The sequence below is a fragment of the Mastigoproctus giganteus genome, chromosome 2 (assembly GCF_048544385.1).
Source record: "Mastigoproctus giganteus isolate SK-2022 chromosome 2, ASM4854438v1, whole genome shotgun sequence".
Taxonomy (NCBI): Eukaryota; Metazoa; Arthropoda; class Arachnida; order Uropygi; family Thelyphonidae; genus Mastigoproctus; species Mastigoproctus giganteus.
In genome coordinates this window covers 103,563,896-103,587,719 of record NC_143576.1, presented here as the reverse complement: position 1 = coordinate 103,587,719, position 23,824 = coordinate 103,563,896, and the positions used below count along the sequence as shown (strand labels likewise).

Sequence of the window (23,824 nt, the reverse complement as noted above, 5' to 3'; positions counted from 1 at the left end):
AGACTTGACCATATTAAACATAATTCTACTCCTACAGAAAGCCCATTAATTATTTTACAGTTTATAGAAGTCCAACGCTTAAATCAAGACTGCATTATCAGGATTTTTTGTGCGTGTGTGTGTTCTGAAGATTAGCAAATGTTTTGAGAAAAATCATTTCTAAATTGTCTGTGGCGAAGCTACCATACTACGGTCCCCATCGATGTAGAAAGTAACAGTCAGGGGTACCAACTATTAGTCATAATATCTATATTGGAACGGCTAAATGATGCAAGGAAGCTGTCTTCTGCATCTGCCAAAAAAAAAAAAAAACATTGTACTTAGCCCGCAACCAAAATATCACCATCAGATTCTGCTTTGAACTTTACCGAACTCTCTGCCTCAGCCACTTGGTAGGTAACTTATTAGAACGATATACAACAGGCTGCCCAAAGGTAAACATCCTTCTGTGAATAGCTTAGATTTTTGGAACCCTGGTTCTTGGCTCCCCCCGCCCCCACCTCGTTCATTTTATTAACTGCCATCAAGTATTTCTATATTCTCATTTAGGTCACTTAAGATGCCCAGTTACCGAACTTTGAAGTCCACACCTTCTAAGCCATTCTTCACATGGGCACAGATTACGTTTTTCATCAATCTGGTTGCTCTTCTTTGACTCCTTTTCTAAAATCTGCCTTTCTTTAAGGTCCGTAGGTATGAATACAATACTACAAATGCCATCTCGTCACTCTTATGCACAGGAATAATGACATCCTTCTAATTTCAAAAGGTGCTATAAATCATAGAAGGGACATGGCGTGTTTTCCTAGCTCCATAATAAATGTCATACCTGATTGTATCATAACCCCCTAAGTTCTTGTCCTGATCCATTTCATAACCAACTCCTGGATTTCTGTTCCCCATGTACAAAAATCTTACATTTAGAAGCATCACGCTTTATTTGCCGTTTTTCGGACCATATCTGCAACCAATTCAAGTCTGGTATGGTATGGTAGAGTTTCTAAAGATGCACAGGGTCTTTAGCAACTGATATAGTTGCTAAAGGGTCCCAGAATTGATAGATCCATTACTGACTTGTGACGCCCATGAGCCTTTTGTCTCGACAAAAAAATGCCATGATGCGTCAGTATATTGCGCCTGTAACTGGTGCATCGCGGGATACAAAAAAGGAGTTTCCTCCTAGTGTCTAAAAAAAATTCTGGCATACAGACAAGAACATTTTTCCACTTCCCGAAGGCTATATGAAAACAGGGATACTATTTGCCTCGTTATCGAGAGAACTGGTTTGCTTTGGTTTGAAATTTCACTGGATCTTCATTTGTAGCACCTATGCAGATGGTATTAAACTTTTAATCTCGTTCCGTTCAAACAGTTACCAAACTGACAGCATGAACATCCTTGCTGATATACTAGTGTATCAGAACTGAAGCTCTATCAAATGCCTGATGTAGTTGAGTATTCAACGGAAGAGCGCAATGGTATAGGCGTTTGAGTTCATCGTGATTTCAGCCAAGGTGACTGCAATATATGGTAATGTTCTTGTATTCTTTGTGTTGTAAACTCCTCTGACTATGTGGTCTTCTCGGAATACAAACAGTTTTTTTTTTTTTTTTTTATCTCGGTGCAATTGGCTTATCCATAAACTCAGCTCAAATATCCTTTGATATAAAGAATGATATAATATCAAGAACAAAGCAAGATGGTCCTATTTGTTGAAGGCTCGTCTTGAGCAGACTTCAGGGAAAAAAAATTCGTACTCAGGAAATTCAGTGCATGAGTTACAACTCAAGTTGAACATTAAAGTCAGTGGTGGCACCACTCACCACTGACTTTATAAATCATGTCAAAACATAAAAAGAAGATACTAGGAAGAAACTCGTAGAGATCTGGCACAACAGGTGGGCTGAGTGCCCCAAAGGACCAATGATAAAATGTCTTATGCCACATGCAACCTTTTATGACACCAAAACCAGATCCTGGTTTGCCCCATGTTTGCAACGCGTACCTTCTCACGGCCATGTCTATTTTAACAACAAATTGCCCTCCTTTTGACTCAAATGACGCTATATTGTTTTCTTGCGGTGGCGTATTTTGTAACATTGGTCTCGCTATGACTCGGCCAGACTACAAGGATTCAATAGTCTTGCGCAAAATCAGAGATAGTAGTTAAGAAGCCAATAATGTGGGTGTACCACTCGTAAAATTCCACTTATAGCCAAGAGGAGGCCATCAGTGGGAAAATACTCTTATCCTATATGGGAGTTCTTACTCCCAAATAGCATAAGTTAATATGGGGTAAGCTCTCACTGCTGCTACAGGACCGATAAAGTAGTAAAAAAGATTTATTCAGGAGTGTACCCCTTAACAGCACCTGACAAATTTTGCTACATATGTTTTCCATGTCAGTAGGGGTATCGAGGCATCACGTGGAGAAATTCGCTTTCAATTGGTAATGGTAAATATGAGTTAAGCGTCAGAGCAACCAAGGCTATGAGGGTCAGTATACTGCGTCTGCAAATTGCATGTATACTTGGGTTATTTAACTGTTCTTTAAGCAAAAACCCTAGTTTCCATGAGAAAAGAAAAAAAGTCAATCGGTTTTTCGTCCGGTAAACAGAAAATCTACCATAATAATCAAGTAATTTATAAACTCTGGGTGAGGCCACAAATTCCTCGCATTATGGACTGAATTCGAACCCATGTCTTTTTCCGTTCGGTGTGGGGAGAACTGATTATATCAACTATACTACTTTCAACGTCTCAGTTCTCATTTCGACTACCTCTACTTCCAGCAGTTAATATATTAACTTCTTGAAGATAGCCAACGAACCTCAGTTGATGGAACTGGATGCTGACCTTCAGCATCAGCTGTGTTCGAGGTGGAATAAACTGCTAACTCGCAGATAAGGTAAGAACATTTCCTTACTCTTGGATATAGGTGGGATTTTAACCATGGTGCCCTTATATTACTGGATGCTAAACCACTTCTATTGATGATTCTTGCGCAAGGCAATTAAATCATTGTGGTCTGTGAATCTGCGCGCTCAAAGGAAAGGATCAATGATCATCTCCAGGGCTCATCTGACGTCACTCCTAAAACTCATCGCTGCTGCTCCAATTCGTCATCGTGCTCCCTCTCTCATGGTTCTTGGTCCACTCGTCATTTAGTTATTGTGTTGCTCCCACAAGATCAACTGTGACATTACCTGGCTTTTTTTCTTGTCTTCCATTGCAATTCAGTAGGGCATAAGAAAAACTAGATTCCCTTGCCTCAGGAAGTGGGTGAGCTCGCCGACTTCAGACCGGTCTGTCGTAGGATAACATTGCTGACCCTGGACTTAGTTCCAGGGTGGGCTAATCTGTTAACCCGGGTTTTAGCCCTGTGAGGGGGGGGAGACGTTGCTGCAAGGATCCCATCCAAGGCTATAGCAGTTATGATTTAACAGTTTCCAAATAAAAGTGACTTTCAAAAGGTCCAGTTTAAACAAATCTCTGGACTACCTTCTCTCCCCAATGTCTCTGTTAGAAAGGATATTGTTTTTATGCCTTATTATAAAAGTAAGTTTGTACTGATATTATTCGAATTATTATATTCACGAAATAAATTATTTACGATATATTATACTAAACGCATTTATTTGTAGTTTATTACTTGCATGTATTAACATTTAAAAAACCTCTGGACAGTAGAGTAATAAAAGTTTAGTACTAATACGCACCCACATCCCATTTACAGAATATCCGAAAACGAATGTATTTTAAAATATTGATAGCGTTAATACCGCTTTTGTCATCACCTAACGAATTTCGCCACCACGAAAAGCAACATTTTATAGAACAGCATCCGTAGAATCAAAAGTGATGTCGAAGTTGGTGGAAACAAAAGTTATCACGACAAGCTCAAAGAAAGTTGATGAAAACTACGATCCGCGAAGCTCAATTATTATTATTAATCCCTCGTAGATGAAGAACCGATGAATCCCGCCTTTCATCGGTTCTTCATCTACGAGGGCTGTTTGAAAAACAGGTACCGTCTTTATGTGAACATTGCAATATCATTAATTGAAGGCATGTTAGTGCACTGTTTTTCAACATATTCACCCATCATATCTGACATTTGGCTCCCCTCCCGTTTCATGAGTTCACTGTAAAATTCAGGGACATTCTTATTCAACCACGTTTCAACTAGGACTTACAATACCGGTATTGTAAGCCCTAGTTTCAACGCACCGTTTAACTTTCTCATCATAACCGAATTGGTTCTCTACTATGTTTATTCAGAAGCCCGAAGAGATGAAAGTACGAAAGGACTGCGCGGACGTTGAACGCACCGCTCCCAACCATAACACTGTAATATGTTGACGATAGCATTCGTCTTGTTTGAACTGACTGCACCAAAACGACTTATTTCTTGTACAGATTGCACTGCACAGAACTCGCAGATTCTGATGGATGCCTGTGGGCTTAGTCCCTTTGGCATACAAAAATCAGATAACTGCGCGCATTCTTTATTTTCTAATGTTTCAAGTCTAGCAGCCATTATGGTTTAATTGTCATTCATTAGTCAACACCCACATGGCAGCAGTGTTTACTACCGGTATCCTTGAAAAAATTTCTTTTTATGGCCTTTTTCACACTGTGGCAGAGTTAGTTGGTCACCAGCGAAGAATGTACAGTTCTCAGCATCGAAACTCAGATGATTTTTTCATCCGGCAAAGCAGGTAGGAAAACGAAATATGCAGACACGATACACTCACCGTACACGAAACGCCTCATCGCCTCAGTTACCTCGTCGCTAGAAACAAAACAGCCTAATGTCAACAAAGATGTACCACCTATAAGCAGACATATTTCGCTATTCGGGGGAATAAATTCCCCCAAAAAAACAGCTGCCTTACTTTTCAAACAGCCCTTAGTTTCTATGTAATAGAAATCTCATTAGAGCTAGTGTTTTTTTTTTTTTCCGAAAACGAGAATTTTACATGATTGTAGACGATCACAAGCTTTTTTTTTGTATATCGTATTATCTTTAAAACATGTTTCCTGTCTTAGTAACTAAAAGATAATTTCAAACTTTGAAAGGCAAAAACTTTTAAACCTAAATTTCATAAATTCAACTTAATCTTTCGGATATTCTAGTTTTCTCTTAATTACAAGATTCAACTTTTAATAGGTTCTGTTTCTCCTCGATTATTCCTCTGTTGTCCTTTAACTTCCTACAAATCATTTCAGCCTATTCAAGCCAGAAAAAGCTATTACGTTGACCGCATCTACACTGAGCGAACCATAAACGAACACGGTTTAATACGGAATAAATGAACTTCTACTACGTCAGCAGCAACTCGCGTGCAAGTGGTTGTTCCACAACACGGCCGCTGATAGAGCTTCTGGTGCTAAGTGGATCACGGAATGGCATCGTTAACGGTTACCTAATGCCTTCTGTACCCTTCAGCTTCAATTATTCCTACGCTAATGCTCAAAGCAATTCGCGTTCAAATTTTTTCCATATAAATTCATCGTTTGAAATCTTTCAGCACCTTCCTCCCCAAAGCAGTTTGAAAAGCAACTTCAGTTCAAAGCCAGTTCTCATTTAATATATAAAAAATAATAAACGATGTTCGTTTTATTATTATTTATATATACAGTATTCGTTTTTGATTTATAACAATTAAGGATATTCAAGAGAAGAGACATCTCACGTGAATCTTCTATACTGCCTAGCCAAATTACGAGAATCAGACATTCCGAAGTGTGAGTAAACAATCCTGCGGTTCATGTGGCCGTCAACGGCGCATAAGCAGAATTTAAAACAGTGGATCAGTGGAGGTGACAAGTATCAGCACAAACTGCGTCATAATTATCTGTAAAATAACTGTAAAATCAGGGAGACCTTCAGAGCATCCACCACACGCCAAGTTTCAGTTTCAAACAAGTGGTGTACGGCAACAGTGGTCGTTGGAGCAATGTAAATGCGTAATACAGAGTGTGAATAAATAAAGAGCGAAATTGGTTTTGCAATGAATCTAGAATGAACAGGTTCCTCTCTCCAATCTTCTAGTGGTCATGTTTTGGCCTACCACAGTATTTATAGGCGCCCACAGCACATCACAGTGCCGATCAATAAGGGTAGATGCACAGTTACAACTCGAACAGTTTTCAGAAATGCTGCATAATCTTTTTCCTAACAATCCCGGATTCGAATTCGGTCCACAATCTACGGAATCATTAAGAAAAACGTTATAGCATGACCCAGCTGACTTCCTTCAAATACGAAATACATAAACACGTATTCAGTTTCAAGAAAGGAGGAATGGTTGCTTTGGTAAAAACTTGTTAAGTTCCAGTGATGACAAGTTTTTTTCTGCTACCATTTGATGATTGCTAATTACCAAAGATCGTGGACACGCTAATCTTCGTAAGCATGTTCAAAACCGGTGGTCTGTGATTAAAAAGAAATCGCATGGAATTTTTCCGTTGATGGAGAACTTTAGGAGCATTAGCGACTAAAGCTATATTGCTTCGTGGATGCTGTCTGTATTGCGTGTGTTCTGTGGTCGATTTTCTGTTTGCTGGACGTTAACATTCCTGTGGGGCAATGAAAAAAGTTCAAAAGACTGTTGGAAGCATCCAGTATTCCTGTCAGTAGTTCAGCTAATGCGTGCGGTTATGAACTGTCTCCACGGTAAAATATCGAGGTTGAAAAGTAGGATGGCTCTACAGCGATGATAAAAGGATGGTCAGACATCCAGTTGAGCTATCTCAAGAGCCAGTATTCAATAACTAGAAACACTTAGTGTATTCAAGCCCAATCTGTCTGTTTCCGAAAATAGAAAACTATGGAGGGCAACGAAATGAGCTACACCTTCGTATGAGATTGGTCAACTCATCTTCAGCGAAAACTCAAATTCCTCCAGTCTATGATGGGACTCGAACCCAGATCTTTCCCACGAGTACCAAGTGACCCCACTAACATGGAGGTATGCCAGGACATTAATGTGCAGTTTAATCATTTATAACCCATTCCCTGATATTACGTGATGATGCTATCTCAAACCTTAAATTAAATTCTCTTGTCGGTCTTAAAGTGATTTCTTTTCATGGCAAGTTTGATAACTGTTACGTCATATGTTTAATAACTAATAAAGTCGAGTAGCTTAGCTTCAAAGCACATTAAGTTTTACTGGCTCGTTGTTTTACTGCTGCTCCTTGAAGTAATATGATGGTCATTTAGGTAATCAGAATGCAGATATTTTCCTCCCTTACGCAGCTACAGTTCAGCCCAAACCCGACACAAAAGATGGGCTGCTTATTGCATGAGGGTGAACACGCAACTAATACCCACACACACGCATCCAGATTACAATTAGGTACACCGAGTTCGTGGAAAAATAGCTCTCGCCAATCTTGGTAACTATCCGCTAATGTGTTGCGAACTACGTAAAAGACCAACAGGCAATACGAGTAAGAGCAATTTTAACACCAGAATAGCCTCCTCTGTAGTTTAATGAGCATATGCGGGATGATGTAATGTTCTCGTACCGCACTACACAAGTTCGGAACTAAATAGTTCGTTTCTTTTTCCGGAATACTCTCAGGTAACACTTCATCAACAGAAATATCATATGAGGGCGAGGCAAGTGAAAATAGGATTTCGACTGTCTAAATTTAAATTACGCACAGCCCTGGGTGGAAATTTAGGGAGTGGTACTAATGCTTCTACCAAATAATAGGACATGTTGGCTCTCCTTTATGAGCAGCAAGTGATGCGCAACAGCAAAGACAATATGGTGTTTAGTATTAGGTGCATCTAGACTAGACTAGCTTCCATTTTTTTTTTAATCTAGTTTCTTATAGAGAAGACTCTCTCCAGAAGATATTCAACAGCGGGTAGATAAGGTTTGCATCAACTACTGTGTTACGCTCCACGAATGGACAAGTCAGGAGAGGGAGGCCCGGAAGATGAGCAGGACAAGCTCATATTGGTAAAAGAAAAACTGTTCTTGGCAGTCTTCATCAGGCGGATCTATGCTTGAGTTTATGTGCAATGGAGCTGGATATTGGTCTGCTTGCACAACAAAAAAAATTGCATTACAGGAAGATCTGAGTGAAGTGCGTTCCAAGTGTCTCAACGATGAACAGAAATGTTAGCAAATAGAATGTCTACAGCACCTAACACAATATGAAAAAGTAAATCATTTAATGGATTGCACAAGGACTATGGATAGGACATAGTGCAGGCACTTTGAACCAGAGAGAGCAAACGATGCAATGGAAATATCAATCATCAGCACAGTTTAAGAATTCCAGATTTCGAAGACTCATATCTTGACAGCACTTGGCAAGGTTATTGATTTTTTTTCTTCTATTATCAGGAACTGCTACTGCTGTGTCATTTCATCTTTGCAGGAAAAACCCCAACTCACAAAATTATCCGCGAATCCTCAAAGTTGATCTGCGATGTTCCCTCCAAAACATAAGACTCGGACTTATGACTGACGGTGTCATTGTGTTACATGTCGATAAGCGACCAAACACGGCTCAATACACTATGGTAATTATCTACCAGAACTCGTCGCCTTGAGATTTTCGGGTTTTTGGAAGAAGAAAAATGGTCAATAAGGGCGTTGATTTTGCCAGAACGAGGAAGCTAAAGAAATTGCCAAACAACAGTGCTAACAAAACTTAAGACTTTTTTTGAGCAGGGCATAAGAAATCTGGTGTACAGATGTGGTAAGTACGCATAGTGTCGTGGGGATTTGTTTGTAAAATAAAGTACCACTCGGTGGTAAAATATAATAATAATTCTCGTTTTCATTTAACTCGTTCCCGTACATCTTAATCAGTCTGCCTATTTATATATTAAAGAGAGAATGCAGAGATAAGGCCTAGAGGTGTCAGTACATCATTCTTGTAAAATGCGAGTATAATCTGTGGTTGATTTTCCTGATTTTTCGAGATGAAAAACACTATTTTTTTCCGGAAAATACTCGTACAACTGTTGTGCGAGACTAATTCAGCTACGATGAAAAAGAAAAGTCCATAAAAGTATTTCCTCCCGATTTGGGAATCGAACCCAGGCCTTCACCACATGGTGAAGGACAGCGTAGTTAGCCAGTGCAAACAGAAAGTTGGTATTAATGTAAGTTTTCTACTTAGCTTTTGTTATTGGTTTGTCCACCAGGGTAATGGACTTCGGAATTGATTTCCATCTCCACTAATATATTGATCTTTGTATTACTCGTGACGGTGTGCTTAATTCCAGTTCTTTTGAAACGCTTCCGTACTTAAAAATCGAAAGGTATTTTGAAGCTAAACACCTTCCCTAAAAGGAGATTAATTTCGCATCGAATCTTTGAAAGGTTGAGGACAAGCTTCCAGAACGCCCACTACCCTTCCTTTTCCATAACACCAACAGCCACTTCCACCCGTTTCCTGCAAAACAACCTGATAGCTACCTTTCTGCCAGCTACTCTATTATTTGTCGCGTGCCGCCTTCTCGTGTAGCCCTGCCGTTGCTGTTGCATCACCTTAATGATACAGTTCATCGATGCCAGAAAATATGGTATCTGCAGCGTAATATCAGCACTTGTCCTCCCCCGGCAGGCGGTCAGTGTTGGAAAATCACTTTCATGCCCTCTGGCGGCAGTATTTTGTTCCTGGGTTAAAGCGTGCAATTTATAGCAAAGAATTTTCGATTTAAATTCATTGCATTGAATATCGGAACCCATTCGGAAGCCTTTTAAAATTGTATAACACAATTCATACACATTTTGTATGAATTTTAGATTAATTTTCTATGCAATGAAATGCGAAATATCAAAGTATGCTTTTTGCCCAACCCGTTAGAGTACGTGATCTGACTGTATTGGTATACTGTTAAGATTATACTGACATAAGTGTTTCTATTATTTATACCCATAAAATAACTTAATTAAAATCTTAATTTTGGAAGGGTATCTTGAAATATATCCTCGGGATGCCAATTATCCCAATTGTCACAAAGATTCTCTTCTGTTATCGGAATTCCTCTTCTGAACGAGTCTGGCGATTTCGTCTTATATCGATACAATGCCCCGACTCCATAAGCCAAGGAATGCTATCACGGGCAGCGATTCCTTACGGCCACACTATTTCCACTAGGGATGGTGGGCGTTCTCGGACACACAGAAGTCTGGCGCCTCTCTTCCCACTCATCTCATCCCACGCCTTCCTGAATTTCGGTTGCTATAGCAACAGGTAATGGTTGAGCGAGAGCAGTGGAGGAAGAGCAATCTGGGTGTGTCCCGAGGCCTGCAAACCTGGCATTGATTGGGCAGTTGGTGGGTTAAGCTAAGTTACAGTAAGCAGGAAGAAGTGGACCCGAAAAAGGATCGAGCGGAACAGCAGCGGGAATAAGGAATATAAATGAAGTGCCGCGTTGCAGACGTCTGTTTGTTCCTAACAGTGGCATGATACTTGGGAAAGGGGGATTCATGGGGGATGTTGCGTTTTACCTCACGATATAGACGCCACTCTGAGCTACTTCGAGAGAGAGAGAAAGAGTTGCATTCCTAATTGTGGAGAACTTGCAATTTCTGTTGTTGGTATTTAACTGGCATCAATCCAGATGAGTTTATGATAATGCTGCCGTGGGCGTCGCTGCAAGGAGTAAATCTCCTGCTTGATAGCTTGCATACAAGTAAGAGAAAGATTTAATACAGGAATACTTCGCTTTATGAATAAAACAAGATTAGGAAATAGAAAACAGCCCAATTTGTGATGATTAAAACGGTTTTATTTTAGTCACGATTCTACTGAGACAAGAACTCTTGAATTGCTATTAATTACTAGTTAATTTCCTTAAGCTACAATATCATCCGATGAGATTGAAAACAGATTTTGATTTCCTCTTAAAAAAAAAAAAAAAAAGAAAGAAACCAACCGTTATCCACGAACTTGATATGAACTTGAATATGAACTAATCAGCTTGTGCAATTAACATCATTGACAGCCGCTTTGTTCTTGCAATTTTTAATTAGCCATCTTAGTTTCATAACACAATGAGGGGGTGGGGGATTCTCGAACCCAGACTCTCAACTCATATGACAATACATTTGCTTATAAATGAAGAAACTTCAGCTTCACTCTGAACTGAGTTGTCTTAAAATAATACTGCTCATACCCACCGTTTTAAAATATGATGACAAGCAAAACAGTATCCACTCAGCTGTTTAATACGACTAAGTACCTCAAAGAAAAGGTCAAACGAAAGGTCAAATTAGAAGATTTCTGCAGTTCGTATCGAACGGTACCATAAAATTCAACTGTATTCTTTTGATCAAGGCTGTCTAGATTAATTTTTTTTTCTTTTATTTCTCTTTCCTTCGAATTAAAATGAGCTGTTTCTGTATATGTCGTACTAATCTCCAGAATGTATCAAGGGCTCAACACATTAAGAAATATTTAGCTTACTGGATCTATTTCAAAGACTTCCTTGGATTTCAAAGTCAAAAATTCGTGGATCACGGAAAGGTCTCCTTCCCTTAATAAAGCTGCGCTTCTCTTTTCTTCTCCCTGCATTGAAACTACACATAATCATGTTAGTGAAATCATTCTGGATAAGAACTTAACGAGAAGTTATCATCATTGGCTTAAGAACTAGTTTTCTTTTACTGGATTCGATTGGTGATAGGTACCTTTTAAAGAGATGGTGTTCCGAGTTAGATTTCAGATAGCCTTTGAGTGGATATTTATTTCCTGTACATAATTTTTCTTAGTGTACAAGCTGAATAATGGTATGAAACAAGCCAGAAAAAATTATCAATGATGAAATCTTGAGTGGAAAAAAACAAAATTATATCAAGTTAAATGAAGAATGAGAATCCTGGGATCAAATGTTTGAGAACTTCTGCATCAGGCAGTTTGTTCTTTTATTTTTATTTATTTATTTTTTTTTTTTTTTTGTGAGTTTGGCTCGTTTTTTGGAGGAGAGCCATATCCTGCAACGGCATTTTGGAACATTCTGTGCTATCTTAACAATGTTCCGTAAGACAACTCGTTCTCAAATATTTTTGGTGAGTCGTGGAGTGGTACACCACTTCTGATTATTCGATTCACAAGGTTTTATCAATTTATGTGTGTATAAATTGGATTCACTGGCTATTTGGATGTTATGCTGGCGAAAATCTTGCATCTAGTGTGGCGAAAATCTTGCATCTTTGATGCCCTGAAGGGCATCAAAGATCCAGCACAGAGAGGATGAATTCTTATATCTTTGTTTAATCTTTTTAAATCGAAAATAAGATGTTTCCAGAAACAAAATGTCACGATCCCGAGTCACAAAGCTGTAAGCCAAACACGTGATTGCGCCTCAGGACCAGCCCTACTTGAAAATCAAGCCTACGGGATTCGATTTTATTTAAACTTAGAATCCAACAGGGGTAAGAACAAATACATTTCAATTCTATAGATCCAAATCAATTCAAAGCAAGCATTAATGGCTTTAATCAGAAGTCATGAAATCTATTTTATTAAATAAATATCTACTCTAAATTTAGTGATGGTCAATTATAACAAAGCTTCTGTTATTTTACTGTTATTAACTGCGCATATCTAAAATCCAGTGATTAATTGGATGGATCTAATCCAACTTCATTTATGCCATTGTAACTCAACTTTCATTAATATCGGGTTAAATTAGGGGGGGGGTCGGAGAAAATTACATTGATGAAAGCGAAGGGCGCGAAAAGTTTGAGAAGAATAATCATGGGAATGCGAGATGCTCTTTAGGGTGGATCAATAAACAGAATTGGACATATGGACTCGTTTGAAAATATACAGGCAGTGTGTTCTGTTTATACACCAGCACGAGCACACAGAGCAAAGAAATCTACAAAACAGAGAAAATATAACACAATTTTTGTACTTAGCAGTCACGTAGGCTTGAACCACGGTCAACTGACACGCGTGTACACTGCGCAGTTGTGTTTGACCGCTCGGCTAAGGCGATCCAACGAGGTATGCCTTTCGTTGTAGCCCGCCATAAAAAATTCAATTTTCCTCTCAATCCTGAAAGACTAAATTTACTAAGTCGTCATGGAGATAACAGCCTCATTGCTGACATCGTGTCCGTTATCAGAGGTGAGTGGGAAATGAATTTTTCTGGATTATCGAAACCACGGATAATCCGCGAAATTAAAGAAAAACTGAAATGTGATAGAAATGTTAGTTTATCTACGTACAACACATTCACATTTATAAAATGTATATTTGAACGTGATAAGATTTTACATAAAACTTAAACTTTTTTTTAAAGGGGGAAACAATGATACCACCTATATTTAGAAGCATCATCTTGTCGGCGAGAGCGGGTTTTCCTTGTTATTCATTGTGGCAGAGCAGAGCCTTACTGAAGTTGGCAGGAGTACCTTTTAAAAAAAAGAACACACCCTCGGAAAAGAATGTTTAACCTTAGGATGCTCTATTGCACAAGAAGTCCCATTATTAGTTATTCTTATTGTCCAAATAATGCAGTCAGCTGGGGGGAAAGTGACGATCACGCTTAAGACATTATAGATGTGTCAGAAGACCTGATAACAAGCTCTAGTCTTCTTTTTTTTTTGCTATCGGTGCCATCCATTAAGTTAGTTAATGGATGCACCCTAATGAAGCTTTAAATGCATTCATCAAGATCGGGCTTTGTCATTGTCAAGTTGATGGACACGAAATTTAGCTGACCTTATACTCGGCAACTTCCAGGAAGATTGTTCAACTGATGCTTTCGCTAGTGAACATCGTTGAAAGATGGTTTAGAGAGGTCTCACTTTCAAGCTTCAAGGTCTCTCAGTGTCTCCAAAATAGTTCCCGTTGAAAGCATTGCATGGTACTAGTAGGATGCTCACTTTGGTGGACCTTTATGCCTAACCTTTCAAAGAAATCTCTTCAGAAGACACTGCGCACAGTTCTGCGAAATACAAGAGTACTAACAACTCTGGCCCAAATGTTCGAAGTGCACAAGTCGTCAAAGGAAAACAAATTCAAAAAGGTGTACCACAAGACGGAAAGTGAAGACATCAAGACTACCTTACAGAAAGGTAACCGATATAATTCATTCGTCCACGGCAGCACTTCTGGTATAAGTAATTCAGCAACGTAGACAAGTCCCGCTTGTGCTTTCAGCCAGAAGCATCAGAACTCGTTCCCAGAATCGCATTGAAATAGAAAACTTTTAATCAGAATTCGCAGCCTCCAATTAATCTCTTTTCCACTCGTCCACCGAGAGGTAATTCGCGGTTGTAACCGCAGCCACCTTCGGTTATTGATTCGAGAATTTTGTAGTTGTGTGCCGGAAGATGACACCTGTCGCCTTCCTTTTCAATTTGGCGTGACACGCATCGCTTTTGTGGCCCGCTACGAGGCTGCTGCACCAACGCGTGTAAAGCTCGGGCTGTCAAATGCCCTTATGTGGTCCCCCGACAGCGTATTCAGTTCGCCCGATTACCCCGATCCTTTATGTGCGATACAGATAGAGAGATAGATCCAGGGTCGAAGGGGAGGGAGACAGGGGGTGGGTGGGGCAACTAAGCCAACCACGGAAACATATCGTTGCCAATACGTAGCTTCTGTTTTGTTTCGGGTTTTTTTTTTCTTTTTTCCCTCCGCTGGCTCACTAACCAAGACAAGTACGCTGGCCGAACGCAAGACAGATGACTCCGTCACACTGTCGTGTGACCTGACAATGGTGCCCCTTCTCGATGCCGTGAACTGCTACGGTTATGTCACTGTTTATCCATTATTAGCCTCAACAGAGCCTTTCTGCGTTCATTAACACGAGAGCCCGCTGTCCACGCGAGTAATTCTTTAGCAACGCTGTCGAAGTGTCTGTCGCTCGCGCCCGTGGGAATGTACAAGGTGGCGGACCGATGATTGGCGCTTTGCTGAAAGAGCTTGTAACAATTACAGTGTGCTCGTGAACACGAGAGAGTGCGAAAGGGAGAGAGACCTACCTTCGGCACTTTCGTTCGCTTCCACCCCCCTCCCTCACTCCTCATCCACTCCCTCGTTCTTCGTCTCGCGTGTTTTCCACAGACGAATGTGCGGACTCTCGAACCCTCCATGATCTGCGATAAATCATTTCACCGCCGATACAGCGGTGGTCTAAGGGCCTGCCACGATGTCATCCGATACGTCAGGTTCGAGCGAAGTTTCGCTCAAAGCCTTATTTTTTATGCCGCACTCGGTGCATTTAGCGGAGGTAGAATGCCGTCAATAATGAGGCCATACGCTGGCGCGGCGGTGACTATTAATACCCGCAATTAGACTTCTTTATTAGCATCCCTCCTACCTGCGTGTGGGACTGGTCGCACATGGCGAACACGCTAATTATCGTCGATAACTGCCTTTTATGCATTAAACAACGTTGTTCCTCCGTCTCGCCTTCTACACAACGTGCATAAATTTGCGCAATACGAGTACGCGTTGTATGGATTGACGCGTGCGCAAATCTCGCTAAAAACTGAATTTAAAAAATTAAAAATCGCGCAAATGAATGGATAAGATGCGCAACGCCGCAGCCCCGTTCTGTATCCGCACTTGGAAAATACCGGAGTTACTTTGAGAAGGTGTTATGTAAAAGGCACTGATGTCAATCAGTTCCACAGCAGCCATCTTGAAACCACCCAATATGCAACCGCTTGGTTGAGCACGCAGAATATTCCTCAATGTAAATACTGTTTTAACGTTAAAAACGTTTTTACTGGCGTTATTCCGAAGGTTGTACTAAGAGTCGTTCTCATCCAGGAGAAAGGAAGTGCAGATTAGGAGCTTCTTCAATTAATTGGTCCCCCTCCAATCACAATACATTCCCACGTTCCAGAATTCTTCTTTGGTTATCAGTGTTGTCCTATGTCGTTATCTGGCTGACTAGCCTTTCTGTTACCCTGCACAAGTACTGTCAGCCTCTGTTGACCTCTCTCATTACCGAACTCTTTTCAACTACAGGACAGCTGTTGGCTGAATGTTATTTGGTTATTGGACCAATAACCAAAAGGAGTGAGTTTGTATTGGTTGGGCATTAAGGTCGTGAAATGTTAGCAAAATGGTGAATAAAGGTAGCTTTCCTCTTTTGGGAGATGAATTTTCTGGAGGACAAAGAGAATCTTTCTGAGAATCTGTCGCAATTTCTCCAATTATTCTTGAAACATATGGAGATCATAGTCGCAACAGAATCATCAGGATGTAGGTGCATGGCTGGGTTGATTGCGTACTATTCTTGTAGGTAAATGAGTAAGTTATTTTAAGCCCTTAGTGATAGCAAAAGTCCTAGCATTCTTACCAGCTGGGTTAGTGTAACTGGAATCACTTTAAGTTAGGATCATTAAACCCACTAAGGTTAATGATATATGTGTTAATAAAGTTATACCTGACACGGTCCAATTCTAAATAAAGCCATAGTTTAAGTGATATGAGGAGGTGAAGTTGAGGGAATGTGGAAAAGAAGATTTTTAGTCAAATGAGATAAAAAAAAGAGCGATTCTAAATTATGATGCTCTGAAGAGGAATGTTAGAGTGGACATAAGTTGAAATACTGTGTTTAAAAATAGAAGGAATATCAGATGGAGTAATTGGGGCAAGCGAAATGAGGAAACAGCCAGTTCTGACTCCAAGGCGCCTCCGTAGCCAGGTGGGAAGGTTGTTGTTGTTATTTGGTTTTTAGGAGCATTAGCAACTAAGGCCATATTGCTCCGGTGCGGTGGTCATTCCCTGACCTTTCCGCATCCTCCGTATTTGGTGGTGACGGGCTCGAACCCCGGTCTAATCAAGAAGCGCAGGTGGGAAGGAGCAGCAGTGCGTAGTACACGCTTCTTGATTAGACCGGGGTTCGAGCCCGTCACCACTAAATATGGAGGATGTGGAAAGGTCAGGGAGTGACCACCGCATATCCCGGAGCAATATGGCCTTAGTTGCTAATGCTCCTAAATACCAAATAACAAACAACAAACAAAGAAGTTCTGATTCCATTAGAAAAAGAGTTGGGGATTTTATAAAAAATTGTAAGCCCTCTCTCTCCCTCCCTCCCCGTGTAGAAAAGCTGAAGTTGAATTCCTGTTACAGTGGAGATGTGAGGACTTGCACGATTGTTGAATGCATACCCTCTCTTCAATACTGGCCTTTCATTTCACAAAACACTCAACGCGAGCAGAAAATACTTTCAATTACAGACTCGATGTATTGATTTTCCATTGCCTCGAGAATTTTTTTTTTTTTTTAATCGAGAAATTTTTATGCGCATTTTTCACAGGTCTTGGAATATCGAAAGTGAAGTCAGTGATAGAAGGACATCTATATTTGCAATCTTAGGTGATGTGTTAACACAGAAGGGTGGCATTCCTCTGTGGTGAGGATGCGAAATCTCGGAAACTGCTTACGTTGGTTCACACCTGGGTAGTCACCTCCAGTATACTCAGGATTATATTTTGAATCTCACCATCTTGAAGATGCAAGCAGAGGGTTTGGTTGTCGCAGAACGACCGGACTTCGCCGAAATTCGGTGCACTTCACTAAAGTGTCACCTGAATGTCAGTTCTATCAGCGTTTTAGACTCCCAGATAGCTTGGGCTTGCTGAGCGAATTTCTGCGTCAGCCTTCAGTCAGTTTGCTGAACGAAAAACCCAATTTCAGAGAGATAAAAAAAAAAAAAAACTATGCAACCTTCGGCGATTGTAGGAATTTATAAAGGCCTCGTCAGTGATTGTAGGTAGACGATCTCTTTTGGAGGAAGTAGAGGTTTTACCCCTGAGCTATTAGTTTTTTTTTTTTTTTTGTGGTTTTCATCCCATGAGAAATCGGTTGTTGAATAGATAAAGATTTTAGAACCGGCTTTACACTTGTATATAAAAGGAGGTATACCCAAGTGCAGATAGTGTTTTTTTTTTTTTTTTTTTTTGAGAATGGGTGGAGAGGGCAACATAATATGGAAACACGAAAGATCGAATGAGAGATACCCTCAAACCTCAAAGGGCGAGGTTTGAGGGTATCTCTCATTCGATGAATAGTCGAATAGTAGCATGTGCAGAATTGCTCTTTTTTTTTTTTTGGAGAGAAGTATCAGGTACTGTGGATCAGTACCGCTGCTTTTTTTTTGGATCGTGTTTCTTTTACGGAGTAGCTGAAAGCTCGTTAGCCACCCCATGGGTAGGCTCCTGCGAGATCCAGCACCCACCTCTGTGGATCGCTCTGCTACTGCCTAAACTTCAAACACCCTACGTTAAAAGAAATAGGAAGAAACTGGAAATTTGCCCTTACTGGAAACATGGTTTTGGCCACATCTTGCAATGGGCAGTTCCACCCAAGACTATTGGTGCCACTGCGTCCTCTAGAATGAACTGCAATCCGATTCAGCGGATTTCAGTCTTCATTGGTTAACATTTCAATGAAACTGGGTATTTGTTTAAATGTTGACTGATGTGAGTCTTCTTGACAGGAAAGAAGTTCGAAGGAAAAGCACTTGTGCGCAGGAAATTGACATCAGCACTGGCCCAAAGGATTTTACGCACTTCGAAATTTGGCAGTCCAACTATTGAGAATAAGCAGGATCTTGTTGCAGTTAGAGGAGCATGAGCCAGATATTGAATGAAAATTGAAAAGGGCATGACGTGCTACATTAGAACGAAATATTATGTAGACAAGGTGGACGCAGGATGGATTGTACCGTTCTGATTATAGGTAGTAATGTACCCTATGATCACTACGGCTTATAAGGAAGCTCACGAAGCCTACATCCTCCAGATGCTTCTTCCCCTAACATGTGATTCAGAAGTTGAGACTATTGACGCTTTTCGTGCAGGCTTGTATCGAAAAAATTGGGCCTTCAGTGGAAGGTTAGACCACCACGATGAGCTTGTCGAATTGCATTGTGGTTACTTGTTCGATAGACAACCTGTGATGCTGTGGTGTTATTGTGGTTTCAGAGGCTGTAAGTGAAGACTAATTGGGGTATTTCCCTTTATTGTTAACTGCTATACTGTTGTGACTGTTCAAGTTTGAGGAAAAGTTGACTTCTTCATTTTATCATAATTCCTGGTTTAGACATCCAGACTTTCTGGATTGGACTTCATTTTGAATCTTTAGTGGACCTACAAGTGTCAATGGAATCTTCAAAGATCATCACAACCTTATGTTGTGACTTCATAGTGTGGGATACCTTCATGGTATTGCACTGTGATATAAACGTTGTATTGAGAACGAATTGACCCTCTACGACGGAATCTGAGTAATTTTAGCGGTACAGCATTGCAAATAGACTGCGGGATTGTCAGGAAAGCTGGCTGGGACCGCATAGTACAATAAAAAAAACGTATAACTAGTCGTACCTTGTTACAGATTATGCAACTTAAACGATTAGCGAACCATGTTCCAATTCCAGTCAGAGAAAAAGCACAGGTACGTATAGTTATACTGTGCTCAGGAACACCAACACCAGATAGGGAAGGATTGGCAAAGTTGGTCAATCTGACGAATCTCAGAAAATGACGAAAACAGTATGGATCCACTGACCCATCCTGCAAGGTGTCAATGCATTCTGATAGTGACAATATAATGGTGAGGAGTATTTTCGTGGTGCACATTCGGCCTCTTCATACCAGTGCAGCATTTGGATGCCACCGTAATCTGGAAATTGTTTCCAACCAGGAGCATCCTTTCATTGCTGCAGGGCGCCCTGTTGGAAGAACAAAACTAAAATTGTATAACTGGTTCCAGGAATATGAGTGAATTCTATTCGGTGGCATCCGCAATCACCAGATTCAACGCCTGTGGGATGAGGTTGTTGTTGGGTTTTTTAGGCGCGTCAGCAACTCAGACCGTATTGCGCCGTATATAATGTTTGTAAATTGCGTGTGTGTTCTGATTGATTAGCCGTTTGATGGAAAAAAAAAACGTTTACAGGAGAAAACCATGCTACTATCCTCACTTGAGACCGGCTAACTCAGCCACGTTTTGGAAAATACCCGTAAAAATTGCCCAAGACATTGACGGGATTCAAGCTCTGATCTTTTCCACCAGGAGTAGGGTGGACGATGATTATACCAAGTGTACTACGCACGAGGGGTTGGATGGGATTTTTTTTTTTTTTTTTTTATGAGAACCCCAAACACGAGAGGTATTAAAACCTATAGTACTTAGTACCGTGCTTGGGTTTGAGGTTAAGAAGACGAAGAAGATATCTGATGACATTGGACTTGAACTTCTGTAGATTATAATTTTCAGGAAATACCTATGAAGGAAGGTTGTTCCAGAAAACAGCAGTTGAATGAATAAATGAGGAAGATGAAATGTTGGTTCTGTGGGTTTGAAGTTGGACAGTAAATGGATGTTGGCTGGTGGCGGCACGTGTTCGGACTGTTTTGAAAGAGAGAGCAGGAATTATAGAAGCCAATTCAGAAGAACAGTGCCCATGGAAGTATCTGTAGAAGAGGCATGCAGCAGAAACAGTGCGTCTATGAGAAAGCGAGTGGAGAGACTCTGTTAGAAATGAATCGTTAATTAACCTAACTGCCCTCTTCTGAATGGAATCAAGAAGCCGGAGAGAGGTTTTGGGGGCACCACCCCAGATATGGGAACAATATTCCATGGCAGGGCGAATTTGCGATTTATACAGAGTGAAAAGCTGTTTGGAAGAAAAGTAACGCCGAGTGCGAAAGAGAAAACCAAGTTTTTTAGATGCAGAGGAAGCAATATTTGTAATGTGCTTGTGCCAAGAGAGATTAGAAGTCAGGGTAATCCCCAAAAGAGATATATCATTTTGCCTAGAAATCGGAGTGTCACTAAAGATAAGCATAGGAGTAGAAGAATCCTTTTTGCGAGATATAAGACAAGACTGGGTTTTAGAAGGGTTGAAATCAACTAAGTTGTCTTTGCCCCACTGGAGAATTACCTGAAGATCAGCATTTAAGGAATTGGTAGCAGATTTTCGAGAAGTTGAAGCTGATTGAGCAGGACAAGGTTTCTCAAAATGGAAAGTTGAATGCAATGTGCTATCATCGGCAAAACTATGGATAGGATTTCCAGTCAATGGAAGAAGGTCATTGATATACAAGAGGAAAAGAGTGGGGGAAAGAACTGAACCTTGGGGGACACCGGCATTAGTGGAGAAGTTAGAAGACAGAGAGCCATCTACCATCACCCTCAGTGAGCGATCAGAGAGAAAACTGGATAACCAATTACTAAAAACAGTTGGCAAACCATAAGATGGAAGCTTGTTTAGAAGACCTTTATGCCAAACACGATCAAAAGCCTTTGAGATGTCAAGAGCAACTACTTGTGTTTCACCGAACCTTTCCATTGAATTAGTCCATAAATGGGTAACATAAGCCAGAATATCTCCAGTGGATCGACACTGACGGAATCCATACTGGTGCTCATTGATCAGACGGAAGGTTTCTAGGTAGTTTAAGAGTTGGCGGTTAATTGATTTCTCCATTACTTTAGAAAGAGTAGAAGTAATAGCAATGGGGCGATAATTGGATGGGAGGGATTTGTCACCCTTTTTAGGAACTGGCTGGATATGAGCAAATTTCCAAGCAGAAGGAAAAACACCTTTGGAATAAGAAAGTGAAAAAAGGCGGCAAAGAATAGGAGTAAGTTCAGGAGCACAGGTTTTGAGAACAAGTGGAGAAATACCATCAGGACCTGGTGCTTTCTTAGCATCAAGATTCATCAAAATCCTTCTGATATCCTTTTGACGGAAGACCACAGGAGGCATTGAATGGAGCGTGTTGGGAATGGTGGGAGGTGTTTTACCAAGATCATTAATACATGAGCTGGAAGAAAAATGGGATGCTAGCAGGTCAGCTTTATCCTTGGCTGAAGTGGCAACAGAACAATCTGGTTTGGACAGAGGTGGGAGCAAAGAGGGGCAAAAGTTGCGGCCAATAGCTTTGGCAAGAGACCAGAATGCTCGGCTACCATTAGGGCAAGAAGCAAGTTTTCTACTCTTAGCCTGTTCAAACTCTAGTTTGGACTGGTTAATAACTGCTTTGCAACTGTTGCGAGCTTTGGTGTAGGCAGAAAATGAAACTGAAGAATTAGAAACAAGCCACTTACGATATGCAACATTCTTCTCTTGGACAGCCTTAGCACATTTATTGGAAAACCAAGGTTTAGATGAAGGACGAGATTTTAAAGTGGAGTGTGGGATAAAGGATTCCATTTCTGCAAGAATAATTTCACTGACACGATCTGAGCAAACGTTGACATCAGAAGTTTTTAAACAGTAATCCGACCAAGGAAAAGAAGAAAAGAAGTCTCGCAGGTCATCCCATTTTGCATTCTTGTAATGCCAAACAACACGTGGTTGGGAATAGCCATGAGATAAAGGTTCCATTGGAGAAGAGACAATCACCAGGTTGTGATCTGAAGTGCCTAAAGGACCTCTCACTTCGACCGTGTACTTAGAAGGGTTGTTTGTGAGAAAAAGATCAAGCGCATTGGCTGTATGATTAGGATTGTCCGGTATTCTTGTAGGTAAATGGACAATCTGTGCTAGGTCATTAGTAATTGCAAAAGCCTCAGCATCTCGACCTGCTGGGTCGGTGTGACTAGAAAACGGAAGCCAGCTGGAGTTGTGAACATTAAAATCACCAAGGAAAATTACTTCACTGTTAGGAAAGTTGGACTGGAGAAAGTCAAGTTGCAAAGAGAGGAAGTCAAAGAGCTCCAAGTGATTAGTGGAGTTGGGAGAACGGTAGAGACAACAGATGAATTTGACACAATGAGGTAGAGAGATTTTAAGCCAGAGAAGATCAAAGAGAGGAGATTCCAAATTGACAAGTCTCTGACAGGGAATATCAGAACGGACATATGCACAAGTACCACCTTTGAGGCGAAAGGAATCATACAGCGAATAATTTGGGCATCTGAGATGAGCAGTAGATGAATCAACCGATATCTGAGATTCTGTCAGAAAAAGTACATGGGGTTTGGCAGACTGCAAGTGGAAATGGACATCGTTGAGATTAGAATTGAGACCACGTATATTTGTGAAATGAATTAGGAAGTCCTTGGGAGGTTTAGATCTTTTCGCAGATAAGCTTGCTCTATTAGTTTGACAATTCATGGTGTATTCAATAGTAAGAAAAAGTAGGTGGGACATGCTGTATGAAGTAATGAAATTTTTGGATGTGGCATACATGTGGTAAGAATATACCCAGATCCTTGACATAACGTGGCCTCGACAATGCTTCCCGCATACACACTACTCGGACTCCCTCCAGTCACTATCTGGCAGAGTAGAGGCAGCAAGATTATACACTAGCTGATCCGGAAGCTTCCTAGAGAGTTACCAATAGGTTCAGTCCGGTGTACTAACTAGCGGCCGGCCTGCGAACACCGTTTTAGAGCTGTACCCTCGAAATGTAAGGAATATTGGATCTCACCACGACGCTCATCATAACCTCAAAAGTCATCAATCATACTGCATGATGGAAGAGATAGGGAAAGGTTGACCGGAACTTAGCTCTAGAGACTAAACATGGGTTCCACCATTTCAAGCCTCCAATAAGCAAAGTAGTGGTATTTCACCGGTTGATGAGAGGCATCTACCACCTAGTACTGCCTGGTAACATAGAGGGGCGGCGTTCCTCCATGTGGTGTGGGCGCCACACCTCGACCCCTGCTTACGTTGGTTCACACCTGGGTGGTCACCCACCATGTACTTGCGCATGGAGGTTATACATACCCAGGATTACTAACAGTCCCACCATCGTGAAGGTGCAAGCAGAGGATTTGGCTGTCACAGACCGTCCGGACTTCGCCGAAATTGGGTCCACTTGACTTGAGTGCCACCCGA

General features: G+C 40.8%; 1 protein-coding gene across 2 annotated transcripts in view; it reads left to right on the top strand.

Moving 5' to 3' along the window:
• Nucleotides 1–23,824, top strand: part of LOC150089474 (uncharacterized) — a 106,855-nt gene that overhangs the window by 12,708 nt on the left and 70,323 nt on the right. The window lies entirely within an intron of this gene.